Consider the following 17,136-nt stretch of genomic DNA (forward strand, 5'->3'; position numbering starts at 1 on the left):
TAGGCGTCTGCAGTGCCCAGGGTCTGAGGTCGGGCTCTGATGCCCAGACTAAGGAGGAACCTCCGTTCTTTAGTCCTCTGTGCAGTGCCAGCCTCCTCCACCTCCGTGTCGGGGCCTCCCCCAGGTTCCAGGGCTACAACAGGAGCAGGCCCAGGGATGATGGCGCCCCCTTTCGGTCCTAGTTTGAGTTACAACTTTGTCCCAATTTACTGAGACTTCTCTCTTAGGGCCAGCCCCTCCCCTAAGCCTGCTAAGAGCAGAAATTATACCTCTTATGCAGTTTACCTCAGTAGCCTATGAGACCCCTTGGCATATTTATGGCAAGTCCTGCTTAGACATCGGCAAGAATTTAAAAGAGCATTTCCATGTCTACTGGTTTTAGAAAAGAAACTCAGTTAAATATGTCAGTTTGATGGGAAGAAAAATTATCAAATTCTTAATCTAGGAAAATACTGACTCTAAATCTTGGACTCTGGGACTCATACATTTTTTATGAAAGGCAAAACAATTGACTCTCTCCTTCCTCCTCCCAACTCCATCATTAAAAAAAAAAAAGTATCAGATTACACTGTATAATTTTACATAAAATCTGCTTTCCCCTGGAAGATGTGCTCAGAGCTTTATTTCTTTGTACCTCTCAGAAATTAAACTTTTTACTAAGTTGCTTAAAATCCTAGTAGAAGAATAAGGCCTGGTCAGGGAGAGGGGAGATACATTTAAAGGCATAATGAAAAGGTGGCTCGAAGCTGGAAGGTGGCTTCTCAGTGACACAGGTGGCTTACTGAACACCCCTCCCTGCCCCGCTCTCCACCCCAGGTGCTTGTGTGAAGCCGGGTGAGGCAGTCAGCTTCCAGACAGCCCAAGTCCCTGCCATCGACCTTTGGAATCTCATGGATGAGGTGTACAAATTGCCTTTGCCAATGAATGGACATGTTTTGCCAAGGGGGGAAAATGCCCTTGACTTCAGTCACTTTTTTGTATGTCTCTGGAAGAGAGTCAAATGCCATGGAAGAATATGAGGTTTGTAGGTAAATAGATTTACTTTTGTGAGAGACCTTAGGATGGGCTCACTAGTTATGCCGTGCTTTTCAGGAGACTCTTGTACCTTACCAGGGATCTAATCTAATCTTAGGGAAAGAGGAAAAGGAACTAACATTTATTATTTAAACTCACTCTGTGCCAGATACTGTGCTAGGCATTTTTATAACTGTCTTGTCACAATAATCCTGGGAAGTGAATCAGTTACCCCCATGTTCTGAGTAGTGTATCTTAAGTGTAGAATGCATCTATCCAACATAAATGCCCATGTTGAAAGAAGGAAAGATGTCATTCAAGTGCTTTTCAAAAAATTTTATTATTATTTTGCCCTTTGCAACGTAACACTGTGAAAACAACCCTTTGGGGGCATCTCCCTCTTCCAGAGTCTCTCCTGGGCTCATCACCAGCATGGTTTCCCCATGGGGAGTGTTTTCTTGGCCTTCCCATATCTGATGAGCGACACACAAACCAGGAGAGGATAGCAGGGTGTTAGTGCCTGGAAGGAAAAGGCTTTGGGGTTTTAGACACATCTCTGTCTCCTTGGAATATTTTCAGCATCTGGAAAAGAAGGCTGCTGTCCACAGTTAGGTATCCAACGTGGCCAGAACGGGCTTTTGAGTGCTCTGATTTCTTTCCTGGGTCCCAAGTCTTGTTTCATCCCAGAATGCATCCTTTGAAGAAAGTGAAAAGCCTTAACCTTCTGAGAAGTTTAAGAGAACCTGATCTCCAAAGGTGGAGGAAGGGCAATGCCTAGGCCATTAACTTGAAATTCTTTCTTGTGGGCTAGGGTTTGACATCTCTTTTTGATCTTTGGACTGGGAGCTCTGTGTTTCCCAGGCTACTGTAAGCATTGAAACTAGATGCAAATCTCTTTCAAGACCTTAAATGTTTTAGATGGTCATGTAGTGACTTGGGTAGGCATTTAAATAATTTGTTCGAAGGTCAGAAGAGTCTAAGAATTCCCCAGAGTTCCTCTCCTTGCTTCTAAGGCACAACAACCTCTGAAGAAGATGATTCATGTCTCCATAGCAACTGTTAAAGGTGCTGCCTAGAGGGGACCTGCCTCCACCCTCACTTTCTTAGCTTGAAAGAATCAAGAGTTTCCTTGTGTCAAGGGGGTGCTATGTCCAGTTTTCTCATGAGAACTGTCCCCAAGTTTCCTGCCTCTTTCTAACATGGTAGCTGTCAAAATCCTTTAAGATGGTGTCGGAACTGACTCTTATCTCTTGGAAGCCAGAGAAAAATTGCTTTAATTTAGCAAGATTCACCCCTAAACCAAAGGCCCTATTCTAATACTGTCTTCCCTCTCTTCTCTGAATGCTCCCTTCTTTCCTTTCCAGGGGTTATTTTTAGCCCAAGGCTTTGCATCTGATTGAGGAAGACTTAGAGGCAGTAAAAATGAACGCCACAAATTTGAACTTGGCCAAAACTGCCTTAGGGTCCCTCGGGTTGGAAAATAGCTCTAGAATGTTGGAGACCACTGGGCTTGGACCCAAAAGTGATTGAACAGCCCCTGGTTTCTGCCTTTTCAGTCCAGATCTTCAGAGACTCTTCTCCCTTGACAGTCAAATGAGCAAGGGAAGTTTCGAGGTGGATTGCAAGCCAGCTTTTCCATTCAGAGCAAGATGCAAATTCATTTTTGAATTTTTGTATCGATTTTCCTGGAGCAGAATCAGGCAGCTGCTTTATTAGGACTCTAAATTTGGATCAATTTCCTAACACACTCATATACACACCACGGAAAGATACATGGAGAAAAAATACATACTTTATCATTTAAGTACTTCAAGAAGAGCTGCATTTGGCTTTGTATAATCTCTAAGACAATGTCTAAGAAATCATGAGTGTAATTATAATAATACCAAACTAGGAAAAGCTAGTGATCACGTTCTCCAAAGTCTGAGTGAGACCCAAATAGGAGGATGGAAATCTGCTGGTCATCTGGCTGCGTGCCCCCTCTGTGTCTGGATGCCTGCCATTAGCATCTTTCACTCACCTGGGCTCCCCGACCTGGACTCTGGTTAGCAGTCTTTCCAACTTTGGGCAATACAGGACACAGGCCAGGTCTAGGTGTACCCCCCAGCATTTCTCACACTCTCCCACTCAGCCAGAGTGGCCCCAATTGCAGCATTTCACCAGCTCTACTGGGACACAATAGCCCTAGGGAGTGGGGTTGGGCCCCTTCATCCAGGTTGGTCCAGATGTAGCATTTTTAGCATTGCCTTCCCCAGTGGGCTTCCCTGGTGGCTCAACTGGTAAAGAATCCTCCTGCAATGGGGGAGACCTGGGTTCGATCCCTGGGTTGGGAAGATCCCCTGGAGAAGAGAAAGGGTACCCACTCCAGTATTCCGGCCTAGAGAATTCCATGGACTGTATAGTCTGAGGAGTCTCAAAGAGTCGGACACGCCTGAGAGACTTTCACTCACTCACTCCCCAGTGTCTAGGACTCAGTTATTTAACATATCATTTGGAGCATCTTGTTATTAGCTCCAGGCACTGAGCTAACGGCCAGCAGTACACGGATGACTCAAACCCAGCTCTCACCCGTGAGGAGCCCACCGTTAGTGGGGAAGACAGCGTGGGAAGCGGTGCTGCAGGAAATTCCTACGGGGTCTGAGGGAGCATCTCAGGGGCAGTCACCCAGCTTTGTAAACCGGGGGCTTCCCAAAAGAGGGGGCTTCAAAGCCCGAGTGTGTCAGAGGCCTGAGGGAAAGCAACACAGAGGGCCTTCAGGCTGAGGGGACAGCACGGGACACAGGCGAAAGAAGGGCCAGTGTGGGTGGCCAGGGCCGCAGGCACAGAAGCAGCTGGAGTGGGAGCTGAGGAAGAAGAAGAGATGCAGACAAGGCAGCCAGGGACCCCGCCCCGGGGCATAAGGGGGCTGTGGGTGGTGCTCAGCTCTCTGAAGCCCACTTCTGAGGCCACCAGAGAGGTAAGTGTGGTCCCCGTCGGGACCAGGAGTCCCGTCCTCACCATGGAAGGGCACAGATGCTTCCTGAGACAATTTATTCCCGTGTTTCCTCCACCCGTGCCCCAGCTCCTGGTCGTCTCCCCCAGAGCTGTTTGCTGTCAAGGGCTTTATCCCAGGCTGGATTTAGAGACATACAGGGGACAGCTCTGGGTCACCCTGACCTGTCTGTAGAGCCACCCAGACTAAAAATACCTCCTGGGAACTGGCTGGCCTAGAGCTCGGGATGAGGGTACACCCAAAGATAAATACGTGGGAAGCCGCCAAGGATTTCCCCACCCTGAGTATGAGGCCTTCATTCATTCTACCCACAGGCAGCCTCCCTTGGACAGCCTTTCCCTGGGTTGGGTCCCACCTGGCGGCCGAGCCTCCGCTCTGTCTGCGGTGTGCACCTGTGTCCTGCCAAAGAAAGGGAAATTCAAACAGAACGCAAAAGCACAGATGGACTGTGTGCACGTGGGAAATACCTGCCAGCCCGGACAGCAGCCGTGAGCCTCGTGGGGGCGGGGAGGCCCCCCGGGGGCTCGGAGACAGCAGGATCTCTCCGTGCAGACAACTCCAGGTGCCTTTTAGGCTTTCCAAAGAACTTTGGAGCTCAGAGCATTGGGGTTCTCTTCCCCTTTCCCCCCAGATAAATTGTTAGAAGAAGAAAAAGAATTAGATGCATCCAAACCCTAGCTGTGAGAGTGCATGGTTTCTAGAAACTCAAGAAAAGGCCACAGCAGGTAGCATCATTTCCTGGAGAAGCTGAAGGCTTTGGGGGCTGAAAACAGTCTTCCCAGCTGAGTGGCTCAGGTCTTCTGCCCGGGGATCCCCAAGAGCCCCGAGGGCTGCTTAGGACTCACCTTCTTCGCACAAACCCCACAGCTGCCGCCCTGGCTGCAGGCTGGCACGTTCACCAGCCTTCTGGACTCAAAGACTGTAGCTCACACACCTACTCTTTTTCCCAGATATTCCTCTGGCTCCTTGCAGAGGAATTTTCTAATTCTGTGTCTTGTGGTTCCCACGCGAATTTCACAGCCGCCTAGGCATTTTGATGAGAATTCAGCCTGTGGTCATCACGATGCTGGAAACTGACAGAGCGTGTGGCCTCAAATACACCTGCTTTAAAGTGAAGGCCTAGGAGGTCGCCAAGAGGGGGTGTGGTCGTGGAATCTGGCCAGGTCTGCCTTCGGGCAGCCTCTCCCCATTGTCTGCCCTGGTCCAGCTCCCTCTCCATCACCGGGAAGAGATCAAAAGGCTTCCTTGCCAGGGTCGAAGGCTGTGTCTGTGCTCTTCCCAGGGGCATGTGTGTTTTCTTGAGGATAAGGCCTTAACATTTAAGGGAAATCGAGCAGCGGGACCAGGAGGCCTCAGCTCTTATTCAGGTCTGGGAGGTAATCTTGAGGCTTTGCTTTTCTGAGCACCTGCAAAAGCTTCTCAGAGGGGCTTGAGCGCCCAGCAGGGCAGCCTCCCCAGGGCTCCACGTGCACACGGATTCTGTGCAGCAGTGGGTGCCCATCTCTTTGGGCCACACATGCCTATCAGCAAAAACCTTGCGAGATGCACCCCCCCATATGTTTATCAATTTATTTACAGTATATATTCATATACTCCTCTACTAATATATTAGGCACATTTTTTTAAAGTACACAGCATAGAAATTTTTAAATAATAAGATAAAAAATATTATAGACAAGAGGTTCGCGTATTCTCTCTCTGAACCCCTGAGGGTTTGGGTGCCCCCTTGTAGGTGCACAGCCACTTTGGACACCACTATTTTAAGAGCAAATCAGCACACTTGATGGCATGCTTTCCCAAACCCTGTGCTGGCACTCAGCCTGCAGAATAGGAAGGTCTTGAAGCAACCCCCCCACCTCCCACCCAGGAGCTTCTAGTCTAGGAGATAGGGCAAGCAAGCTCTCAAACCACAGAAGCTTCGAGAGTTCAAAACCCCATCCAATAGGAGAGCTGTTCCTAGACAGTAGTGGCTGTAGGTGCTAAGAGAAGATCAGATACACTGTACAGGGCAGTGGGGTTGCTCATCTTCCCTCTCTGGGTCTCCAGAAAAGGACATTTGGCAATATCCCCAACTCGCTCATGACTGACATTCTTTGACCCCTCCAAGTGCTTCAGCAGTACTATTATTCCCCACAGCACCAGTGGGTCCACGTCGCTTGAATATTATTTTTGATTTGACCACACAGATGTGATGATGATTCTGTTTCATTTGAAAAGGGTCTGAGAAAGTGTACAGGTCTAATTATATATACATATTTATACATGTGTATTTTTGTTTATTGTTACATTTTGACATTGGACTTTCTATTAAATAATTTTTAACAGTTGACCTGACTCGGTTCTTTTCTGTGCCTTTCTGTTTTCCTGGATCTCAGGGACATGGTCTGCAAAAGAGCTTGGGGTCTTCCTGCCCCTCTGCTCTTTTGTCTTCTTCCCTGTTGTATGCACAGAAGTTCAGGTTCTTCTGTTTTTACAGGGAATGTGCCATGCCAAGCACCCACATGGAAAGCCCCCAACCTTGTTTCCATCACTTTCAGCTTTCAGGGACAGTCAGCTTCTGCAGATTCAGAGCCTCGCTGTCCCCTCAGCTTCTGCAAATTCAGAACATCATAGATATGATGAAGCTGCAAAAATGAACAATGATAAAAAATGATGCCATGAGCCTTTCAAATCTCTTGTGTGTCCCTCCCCCTCCACCACACACACACACACACACACACACACACACTCCTAGATGTGAGCCCTTGGACAAGTTACTTAACCTTCCTGAACCTGCTTACCTTACACTTTTCTCATAGGTTTGATCTGAGGAGATCGCATAGTAAATGCTTAGTAAACAACCACTCAGTTTCTGAAGGCACTCATTCAGCTGACATCTGCCATTTACACAATGTATGCCAGGCTCTGGGGTCTCTCAAGAAGAGGAACAGAGATGGGAAGATTTAAGGAACACTATGAACATGAGGTATGTACCTCATGAGGTGTGAGTCTCTCTCTGGCCCACTCTCAAACTCCATGGCTATCTAGCACATTCTGGAGGCTGAAAACAATCGACTCTCCCATACGCTCACATTCCAGGATCTACCAGAGAGAAATGCACACGTACACACAATCTCCAAGTGTGAAGCCACAAACAGTTTTTCTTGGCTCTGTCTTCCCTGAGGCATCAGCCTGTTCACCTCTGACAAGCACTGATCTGGTCAGCCAGCCCTGCCAGCCTCTCTCCATGCTTCTCCCTGGCTCTAGAGAACAGATTTTCTCCATGATTTCCTGATGGTTTGGTGGTGAGAATAAGGGCAGGAATGGTGAAGGGAGAGCGAGCGGGGGTCTGCCAGCCAAGGGGAAGGAGTTGATAACCATACCTGACTTTCTCCTGACCGCAAGTGGGGCTGGGAGCTCAGATTCACTGCTGAGTTTTACAGGCTGTCAACCACCACAAAAGCCCAAGCTTCTGCCCAGAGTAAACCTGGGACCCAAGCTTGTTCTTTCAAAAACAATCAGCCTGTCTCTCCCATCTCAACCATCTCATCCTGTCACCCCCCCCTTCTCCTCCTTCCCTCAATCTTTCCCAGCATCAAGGTCTTTTCCAAGCTTGAGGGGCTTCCTAACCTCATCCCCATCCCCACTGCACCCCACACACATACACCTGCTGGTTCCTGGTACCCCTGATAGGGAACTTTGGGAGCTTCCAATAAGCTCACACCACAGAGGCATCAAGCTGCAGAGAAGATGCCGGACCACCCCTCGCGTCTGCTCTCCCAGGCTCTTGTAGGTGATGTCAGGGTCTAGCCCACCGGTCACAGCTGGACTGAAGCCTGTGCATGGTTTGCCTGGAGTTCACCTGCTTGGAAGCAAGAGTGGTGGAAGTCCCACGTGAGTGATGGAGGGGAGAGGAAGACTGATTTGATAGTGCCTCAGCGCTCAGCAAATTGGAGGGAAATGAGACCACAAGCCCCAGCTGTGAGCACTGCGCACACTCAAGCCTGGCCCGGGGATGGCCCTACGGGATAATGTTTTTCCTCATGACATGGTCTCCCGGCCACAATCATCTGCCACTGCCCACTCACCCTTCCCATCCCAAAAGCTCAAAGTCATCTGGTGGGGAGCATGAAGCTTTAACTTTCTAGATTCATGTCATGTTACCCACTCTCTGACAGAACCCAGCTTCCATCAGCCACTGCTCTTAGCCCAGTCCTCACCCTATACTTCCCAGGGGGCGCTAGTGGTAAAGAACCTGCCTGCCAACACAGGAGACATAAGAGATGCAGGTTCGATCCCTGGGTCAGGAAGATCCCCCGGAGGAGGACTCAACAACCCACTCCAGTATTCTTGCCTGGAGAATGCCATGGACGGAGGAGCCTGGAGGGCTACAGTCCACGGGGTCGCAAAGAGTCGGACACGACTGAAGTGACTGAGCACACGTGCGTGCACACCCTGTACCACTCTGCCATGTTCATTTTCCTACTCCGGCTCCTGATTGCCCTCAGTTAGATGCTCCCTTTTCTTATTACAGAAAATTGCACTTTTTTTGAGGTCCAGTTAAAACTGACCACGTGTATGAGATCTCATCTTAGGACCCAAGATATGCCAAGCTTTCCTGCCAAAGAACGTCCCTTTCAGCAGGGGCCAGGTGGGGGTGGGGGGCAGAAGCCCTGAGAGGCTTGAGGCACAGAGAGTTCCGGTGTCAGACTAGGTCTCCAAGTGCAAGGTGGAGCCCAGAAACCAGGTCAAGTTCAGAGTCTCACTAAGGGCCAAGTTGCCGGTACTAAAGAAGGTTGAGCCCATGGCAGAGCCCTGTGCAGGCTGCTCGCAGGTCTGAAAGCTGTGATGGTCATGGAGGCAGCATTTAAGGAGACAGCAAAGCATCTATGTGCAAGGAGAGGCATGAAATAAGCAACAAGAAGCCAGTGTGCAGCATGGGGAATTATGCCCATTATCTTGTGATAACCTACGATGGAGTGTAATCTGTAAAACTACTGAATCACTATGCTGTACACCTGAAACTAATATAATATTGTGAATCAACTATACTTCAAAAGAAGGGAAGGAAGGAAGGCAGGGAAGAAGAAAGAAATGGATATGTGTGCCAAAATACATGTTACAAAGAAGGTTGTGGCATTATCTCTAACCGGGAAAAATGGAATGCACTCTTAAAGCCCATCAAAAAGAGAATGGATGAATAAATAGTAGTTTCATTAATCCTGGGTCAGCATGGATAAACCTCAAAAACAGGGAAGTGAGCGAACATCATACAGAGGATGCACTGTGATGCCATTTATATAAAGTTTGAAAGCTGGTAACACCATATCATATACTGTGGGTGGACGCCCATGTGTATAGTAATATGCATAGGGAAACATCATGGGAAAGACAAATACCAATTTCAAGAAAGGAGGGAGGGGGACTTCCCTGGTGGTTCAGTGGCTGAGACTCTGCATTCCCAATGCAAGGCACCCCAGGTTCAGTTCTGGTCAGGGCACTAGATTCCACCTGCTGTAACTAAGAATTTGCATGCCACAACTAAGACCCCACACAGCCAAATAAATAAAAATGAATTTAAAAAAATGATTAGGCATACGTAAGATGTAAATTATAGAAGCTCATTCTTAAAAAAAAAAAAATAAGGAGGGGGGAAGGGGAAATGGCACAGGGGTGAGTTAACAATGTTTCAGTGTTTTAAAAAATTAACTGGAGCAAGGACATCCCTGGCAGACTCACACTTTCAATGCAGGGGGATGTGGTTCAATCCCTGGTCAGGGAACTAAGATCCCACGTTGCCTCTGCAGAGCAACTAAGCCTGCGTCCCACAACTAGAGAGCCCGCATGCTGCAACCAAGATCCGACACATAGTAAAAAATATTTTTTTAAGTAACTGGAGCAAATATGGGAAATACAGTACCTGTGAATTTGGAATATACTCCCTATGCTCTTTTTGTATGTTCAAAAAGAGACCTCGTGCCAGGGACCTGCTGCAGCTGATTTAGGCTCAGAGGCTGTCGTCAGCCACAGCTGAGACACCGAAGCTCTAACAGGGAATGGACACCACTCCTTTTGGAGCTCTGGGAGCTTTGGAAATCTGTGCTTCATCTCATATTTTGAGGTTCTCTTCTCTAGTTTTCCCACACAGAGGGCAGGTACCCTGAAGTCCCACAGCCCCTAGCAGTGAGCTGCATGTAGAACTAGACTCAGCAAACTCTTTTTTTAATTTAGTGAAGGTTGTGCTAATATCTGCTGTTACAGCAAAATGATTCAATTATATGTATATGCATTCTTTTTCATATTCTTTTTCATCAGAGCTTATCACAGGATACTGAATTTAGTTCCCTGTTATATGCAGTAGCACTTTATTGTTTATCCATCCTGTATGTAATAGTTTGCATCTGCTAATCCCAAATGCCCAATCCTTCCCTCCCCCACCCCCCACCAACAAACACAAGTCCATTCTCTGAGTCTGTGAGTCTGATTCTCTTGCATAGATAGGTTCATTTGGGTGGTGTTTTAGATGCCACATGTAAGCAATATCCTATGGTATTTCAGCAAATGTTTTGTGATCTGACTTCTCTCATTTTTGCTGTGAATGAAACTCAATCACCTCATGTGTGTTCCCATTTGGCATAACACACCCTGTCCACATGCATGTCCCTGCAGGCTGCTGAACCCACCTGCGGGCTCACACGCGGCCCCTCAGACCTGCCCACCACTACTTCCCTCAAGGCTCAGAAACATGGTCTCCCGTCAAGGAAACATTGAGGAAGAGGCTTGGCAGATGTGGAGTGATGCTGGAGAATGAGAGAGAATTCCGCTTGCTAGAGAAGGAACTTCCTAAGACTTAGTGAGCGTTCAATGCTGTTTTAAACATCAGAGTTGAAATGCCTGCCAGTAGCTCTCCTTCCAGAACTTTTTTCTTAATTGGAGCACAGTTGCTTCACAATGTTGTGTTAGTTTCTGCTCTACAATGAAGTGAATCAGCTTATGTAGAAACATATCCCCTCCCTCTTGAGCTTCCCTCCCACCACCTCTAGGTCATCACAGAGCCCTGAGCTGAGCTTCCTGTGCTGTATAGCAGCTTACCACTAGCTATGCATTCTACACACAAGAGTGTATAAACACCAGTCCCAAGAGTTGTAAGGCTCAAACTTATGGCGTTAACAGTGAATAAATGCTAGGGGTGAGTAGGGCTTGAGAATCACACACATACACACACACAATAAAAGAGAAGATGTCACTTGGACAAAGCTCATTGGTTCATCCTAAGACAAGCTTTCATTAACGGTCTACTCTGGGGGAATGGTTCTCAACCATGGCTGCAGGTTAGGTCACCTGGGGAGGTTTTCAGACCACAACCAATGTCCAGACCTCAGGTCACTCAAGTCAGGACCTCCAGGAGCAGGGCTGGGTATTTTTAGGTATCTCCCCAGGCCACTGTGAGGCACAGGGAGGGTCCCCAGGCCACTTGTGTACCCAGTATGCCACTGAGATGGTCACCAGCAAACAAAGATGGACAGAATGAACCCTGGCCCCAGGGAGCTATGGAATAGTAGTGCATGCTGGGCCATCCACACACTCCAAGGGGCTGTAAGAGCCTGGAAAAGGAAACACCCAACTCTGCTACCAATCATGATGATGAGAATGAACCGGGAAAGGTGAGGAATGAGGAGGACTCTGGGTGACACATGAAGGTGAGTCCCTCTTGGTGCTGGACAAGAGAATGAATCAACCCCCAGAAGATGAAGAGCTCAGGCTAGGGAAAGGCCTCAAGGGTTCATCGGGTGTCCAGGCAGGATTTTGCTTAAGCCATTCTGAAGGAAGAGAATTTCGTGAACTCCGCCATCCTGAACGGGAGACTTACCCCTCATCACTGACCCCAGGTTATCGCTGACCTCAAGCTGCAGCCTAAGCTTACTCCTGCTAGTAGTGTTCCTCACCCCACTGCTCCTCAGCTCTCAGGATGCCTCTGGTTCTGGGAGATACATTCAGGCTAATACACAGCATCTCAGGAAGGAGCCCCTTCCCTTCAAATTGACAAACCTCAGGGAAGGCAGCTCCCAGCCCCAGGAGAACTGGGTCCCCTTTGCAAGGGGGCTGGGAGCAGTGGCTGCTCATCTTCTCTGCAGCATCTCTCAACCGAACACACAGAACAGGACCTCGTGTGGGGCAGAGCCGAAGTGGGGCGGGGGGAGGGGTTTATAATGGTTATAATTGGGGCTGCCGTGGTTGAACTCCTGGTGAGTTTGGGAATTGCCAGCTGGGATGTTACCCGAGACATAAGCATCCCCTCACATGGGGCAGCCAGGCTCACGGCTGGAATTTCAAGCACTTGCTCCAATTGTTCCCGGAGCTGCGGTCATTGGTATGCTCGGCACTTGGTCGTTGACCTGACACTGGGTTCTCATGGTTTGCTCTCCTATCTGGGACTGAGAGCCTTGAAAATAACCAACACAGACAGTATCCTATAAAAAGCAGTTGTAAAGACTGGTCTGCCTCCTCCCTGCTTCCCAGGGCCCCAGCTGTGGGGTGAGCCTGGGGCTGGCTGGTTTCCCCACAGTCCTTTTGTGTTGGCTGAAGCCTCCCCTGAACACTTCTCATCAGCTACAAACCAAGGCTGGGGCCCACAGGGATATGAGTCTCCCATGGTCAGACTGGAATACAAATGGAGTTGCCGATTTAAAGATCAGGTTAGATGGCGTGGGATGGGCAGGCCACGCAGAGCAGAAACTCCCTTCCGAAGCTCCATCATTCTACATGTGAAAATTCAAGTCACTAACAAGGCTCTGTCTGTTTTCAGCTCCCACCCCCTCTTCCCAGGCCCTTGCCTGAAAAAGGAGAAAGGAAGCTTTAAATCGTCACCCTAAATCCTCTTTTATCCTTGACATAATCTTCAGGATTTGTGCTCCTAGGGACTCAGTGGAATTCTGGTGCCCCGGGGCCCCCTCTGACTCCTGCCAGGGGCCACAAACATCTCCTCATTCCCATCCCTCCTCCCCCACACAAAATTGGAAGGGAAAAGCTTGAGGATTTTCTAAACTATAAGTAAACAGGGTCATTGGTATTAAGTAGGAAGACCCAGGTAAACTGAAGTCTCTTCACACACTGAAACTTGGTCATGGTCAGAGCTGATTCCCATCCTCAGGTCCCAGGTGAAATGGACTTCTTAGCAGAAGCCCAGCCTACCAAACACTGGCAGAGTCCACGTCACTGGGGGACAGTGTGACATCCAGGCCATCCACTGGTCCCCAACTGATCCATCCTCATAACAGTCACTGCCACATACCAAACAGAGACTAAATGTTCCCTCACATAATCCTTCAGATAACCCCTATGAAGCTTTATAGTTGGGGAAACTGAGCCGCAGAGAGATTGAGTAACTTGCCCAAGGTCACACTGCATACATGGTAGAAGCAGGATCAGGTCATCTGACTCAGAGGCCTAGCCTGTAACCACTCAGCCTTAGTGCCACTCACATGTGTGCCTTGGCTCAGCACGCCACGTCGTCTCTGCTTGATCACATTCTTCGCCTGGGCCACCACTGACTCACCTTCTCCAGCTTCCCTCCAGTATTCCCATCCTTCCTTCCTTTTCATCTTCCCTTCCTCCAGTTGAAACAGCTCCCCTAAATGTGTCCCTCCTCAACCAAACCCACCAAGTACTCCTCATACTGAACATAGGCTGCTGTGAGCACGTGGACAGGACCCCAGGCAGCCCTTCCTGCACAGCACCTACCCCTGCGGGTTCCTTTCTTTTCTTTTCTCCTTCCTCCTTTCTTCTCTCTCCCTCCCTCTCTCGCCCTGTCTCTCTTTCCCCCTCTCTGCTTTCCCAAGCTTTCCACTTACCTTCCCAGCTTTTCTGCATGCCAGCTAGATAATCTGGAGTCAGCGTATCATTCAAAGGAGGTCGCACAAGTTCCATAATCTTCCCCCAAGACCAGTCCTGAGAGACCTGTCCTCATGACAGGTTCAGCCCAGCATTCTCCGGGCCCTACCAGCACAGGGGGCCCTGCTGCTCTCAGCAGACGGAGTGCCTTTTATGAAAGGCACTTTAAGAACTTATTAATAATGTGTTGTCACTGAATTTGCTTACCACTGTTACTTGACATACTGGGCTAAGACCCAGCGAAGGTAGACCTCCCATCTACCCACACAGCCACTTCCACGGGGCACCGCAGGAGTAATCAATCCTTGCTGCCGATTGGCTGAGCCATCAGCACGTGAAAACTAGTAGCCAATCAGCACTCCCCATAGCTTTTTGGAAAGATTCACACGTGTTTAACATGTATAAAGCCAAAGAAAAACAGTCCTGAATTCTATAGCAGTATTCCGTACAATTCATATGGCCGTAGAACCTACAACTCAACATGTACGAAAATAATGTATACAGCAAACCCTACTTGTAATGACGACATACTCTCTTTTTAGCTGCCAGGTTTGGGGATTGGGGGAATCTCTCTCTCTCTCTCTCTCACACACACACACACACACACACACACACAAAACCAGCACAATGGGAGCTAATCCATAGGGGCCCAAGGTGCAGGTGAGGGCGAGGAGGGGCACAAGTCCCAGGGGAGGAGCTGTGAGGAGGTCCTGAGGTGGTTAGAGGCCAAGCCAGAGCTCAGCAACTTGTTCACCACGGAAGGACATGGTGGAGCCGACCGGTCAGACCCTTGGAGCAGCTGCACTACTCCAGGAGGTTCGGACAGTTCTTGGGAAACCCAGCTTCTAGTTGCTGTAGTGACAGCTGCCACGCTGGACACGGGATGAGTTTGCTATGGTCCTGGGAGATGCCAATTTGCACCCAGCCATTACTGAGTGCAGGGTGATGGTGCTGTGTATGCAAAATCAGGTACGCAGGTAGCTAGACTAGTCCAATACCTTCCCACGGGTGCCCACCTTCAGCAAGAGTCCACTCATGGAGTTTTGGAAATACGTGGAGCGTGATCTTCATGGAGGAGTTGGGATGGGAACTCAGCGGTGAGGTGGAGCACTGCACCATCACACTCTGTTTACTGCAGACAGACACCAACAGGCTAGGGGACGAGATGAGTCCAGTCATTGGAGAACACCCCCACACTCGGTCACACGGCTGACTCCCAAGGCTGCACTTGTCCAAGTAGTCTCCCCACTTTGCTGACTCAGAAGATGGTGATGCTGGCAGAATCCTCAGCCTCCTCCTGCCTGACCAGTTCCTTCTCAGAGGGCTTGGAGGCATTCACGCTACGCGGCCAATACAACATGTCACCAAGGTGGCACTTGACCGCTTCTCTGATCTCCTGGACCATTGGTTCCTCTTTTTCCCAGAGAGTCTTAGGCACAGGGTTCTCCAGGCCTTTTTGAGGACTGTGAGAGGCTTCCTGTTCCCAGGGTCTAGTCTGCTGGGAGTGATTGAAAATCTTCGTGGAATAGTGGGGGCAGGTAATGGGGGATCGGCTGGGACGTAGCCAGAAAAACTGGTCTTGAGCTGCTCATGAACGGTCAGGTGACCAGTGGCGTCTGCCTACAGCATCTTCTGGAAGAGGCAATTATGTGCTTGGGAACAGTGCATTCATTCTTCTTGATCCAGAAGTCAGTAAGTTTTAGGCAAGAGATCTCAAAGGTGAGCTGCCCTTACTAACATGACGTACCCAGTGGACCCCACGACCACCTAGAAATGCTGCCTTTTCTTGCTTACACCTCAGGAATCTGTTGTTTAGTCGCTAAGTAGCATCCGACTCTTTGCCTTCTCCATCCATGGGATTTCCCAGGGAAGAATACTGGAGTGGGTTGCCATTTCCTTCTCCAGGGGATCTGCCCAACCCAGGGATCAAACTCAGGTCTCCTGCATTGGGAGGCAAATTCTTTACCACTGAGCTACTAGGGAAGCACTAGGTATTTAGATAGGCTCTTCTGCTCCCCAACATATTCATCTTTGGTTGCCAGTCCAAATCTCCTATTTTCACCTCCACATCCTCATTCAGGAAGACTCTGCCCAGCTTGAGATCCTGGTGAACAACCTGGTTTGGGTGCAGTCAAGGACTATCTTGACTGCATAGACTTCCCCGGTGTCTCAGATGGTAAAGCATCTGGCTACAATGTGGGAGACCCAGGTTCGATCCCTGGGTTGGGAAGATCCTCTGGAGAAGAAAATGGCAACCCACTCCAGTACTCTTGCCTGGAAAATCCTATGGACAGAGGAGTGTTGTAGGCTACAGTCCATGGGGTCACAAAGAGTTGGACACAACTGAGCGACTTCACTTTCACTTTCACTTTCAAGGACTATCTGCCTCAGGTAGCAGCGGGTCTCGTCCTGGCTTATGGATTTCCTCCACTGATGTAGCTCCAAGAGAGATCTCCAGCAGCAGAGCCCCAACATGACCAACATGAAGTTCACATCCTCAAAAAAGCTGTGGAAGCCTCAGACTAGATGCTGGCAGGCAAAGGGGCAGTGAATAGACCTCTCCCAGGTCATCGTCACCCTCTGGTGCGGCCTGAGCTGCAGCGACTTAGGTAGATCTTGCTCGCAAATGCCTCCTTGGGGTCTTCATCAAGATAGAGATGTCACAGCACTTGGCGAAGCTGCTTTTCCCCTAGAAAGCGGCCTGGGAGACTGCGCAGCCCACTGCATGGGTCCATTAGGCCTTCTGGGATCTCTTTTACCCACTGGATGTCCATAGGGGCCTTGGGAGCCTCAACTCCAAGGATCCAGTCTTTCCCCGGGTGGGCTGGTGCCCCAGCCAGCCTCTCTGCAGCGCCACCTCTCGTGTGTTCCTGGGAGCTGTTCCTCCGACTATGCAGGGTCTGAGCAGCGGTTTGGCGCTATTAGGCTTCTCCCTGAATCAAATGCTGCCGTGAGAATGTTATAAAAGCTCTTCTCACTCTTTCTCTCCTTTTTTTTTTTTTTTTCCCTCCCACTATTGGGGAGGAAGACGCGAGGCAGCAGTGGCTTGGGTTCTCCAGGTACCCTGCGCAGCCTGGTCCCATGCCCCACACCCCACGCCCCACACACTCAGCATCCAGCCCCCAGACTGGGTTTGCTTCCTCCAGCAGAGGGGAAGTCAAGGGAAGGTGGTTTTATCAGATTAACTCTGACCAGTAAAAACGCAGTCTCCCAGCCTCTGGGAGCAAGCTGACCCAGCTGCCTGTGTACCCAGTGGTTTC

The 17,136-nt window shown here is 49.4% G+C and overlaps 1 pseudogene; it reads right to left on the bottom strand.

Annotated features, from left to right (window-relative positions):
- Positions 1–14,850: 14,850 nt before the first annotated feature.
- LOC109570199 (serine/threonine-protein kinase PLK1 pseudogene) lies at positions 14,851–16,771 on the bottom strand (annotated as a pseudogene).
- Between the last annotated feature and the right edge of the window lie 365 nt (positions 16,772–17,136).

The sequence above is a fragment of the Bos indicus genome, chromosome 16 (genome assembly GCF_029378745.1).
Source record: "Bos indicus isolate NIAB-ARS_2022 breed Sahiwal x Tharparkar chromosome 16, NIAB-ARS_B.indTharparkar_mat_pri_1.0, whole genome shotgun sequence".
Classification (NCBI taxonomy): Eukaryota; Metazoa; Chordata; class Mammalia; order Artiodactyla; family Bovidae; genus Bos; species Bos indicus.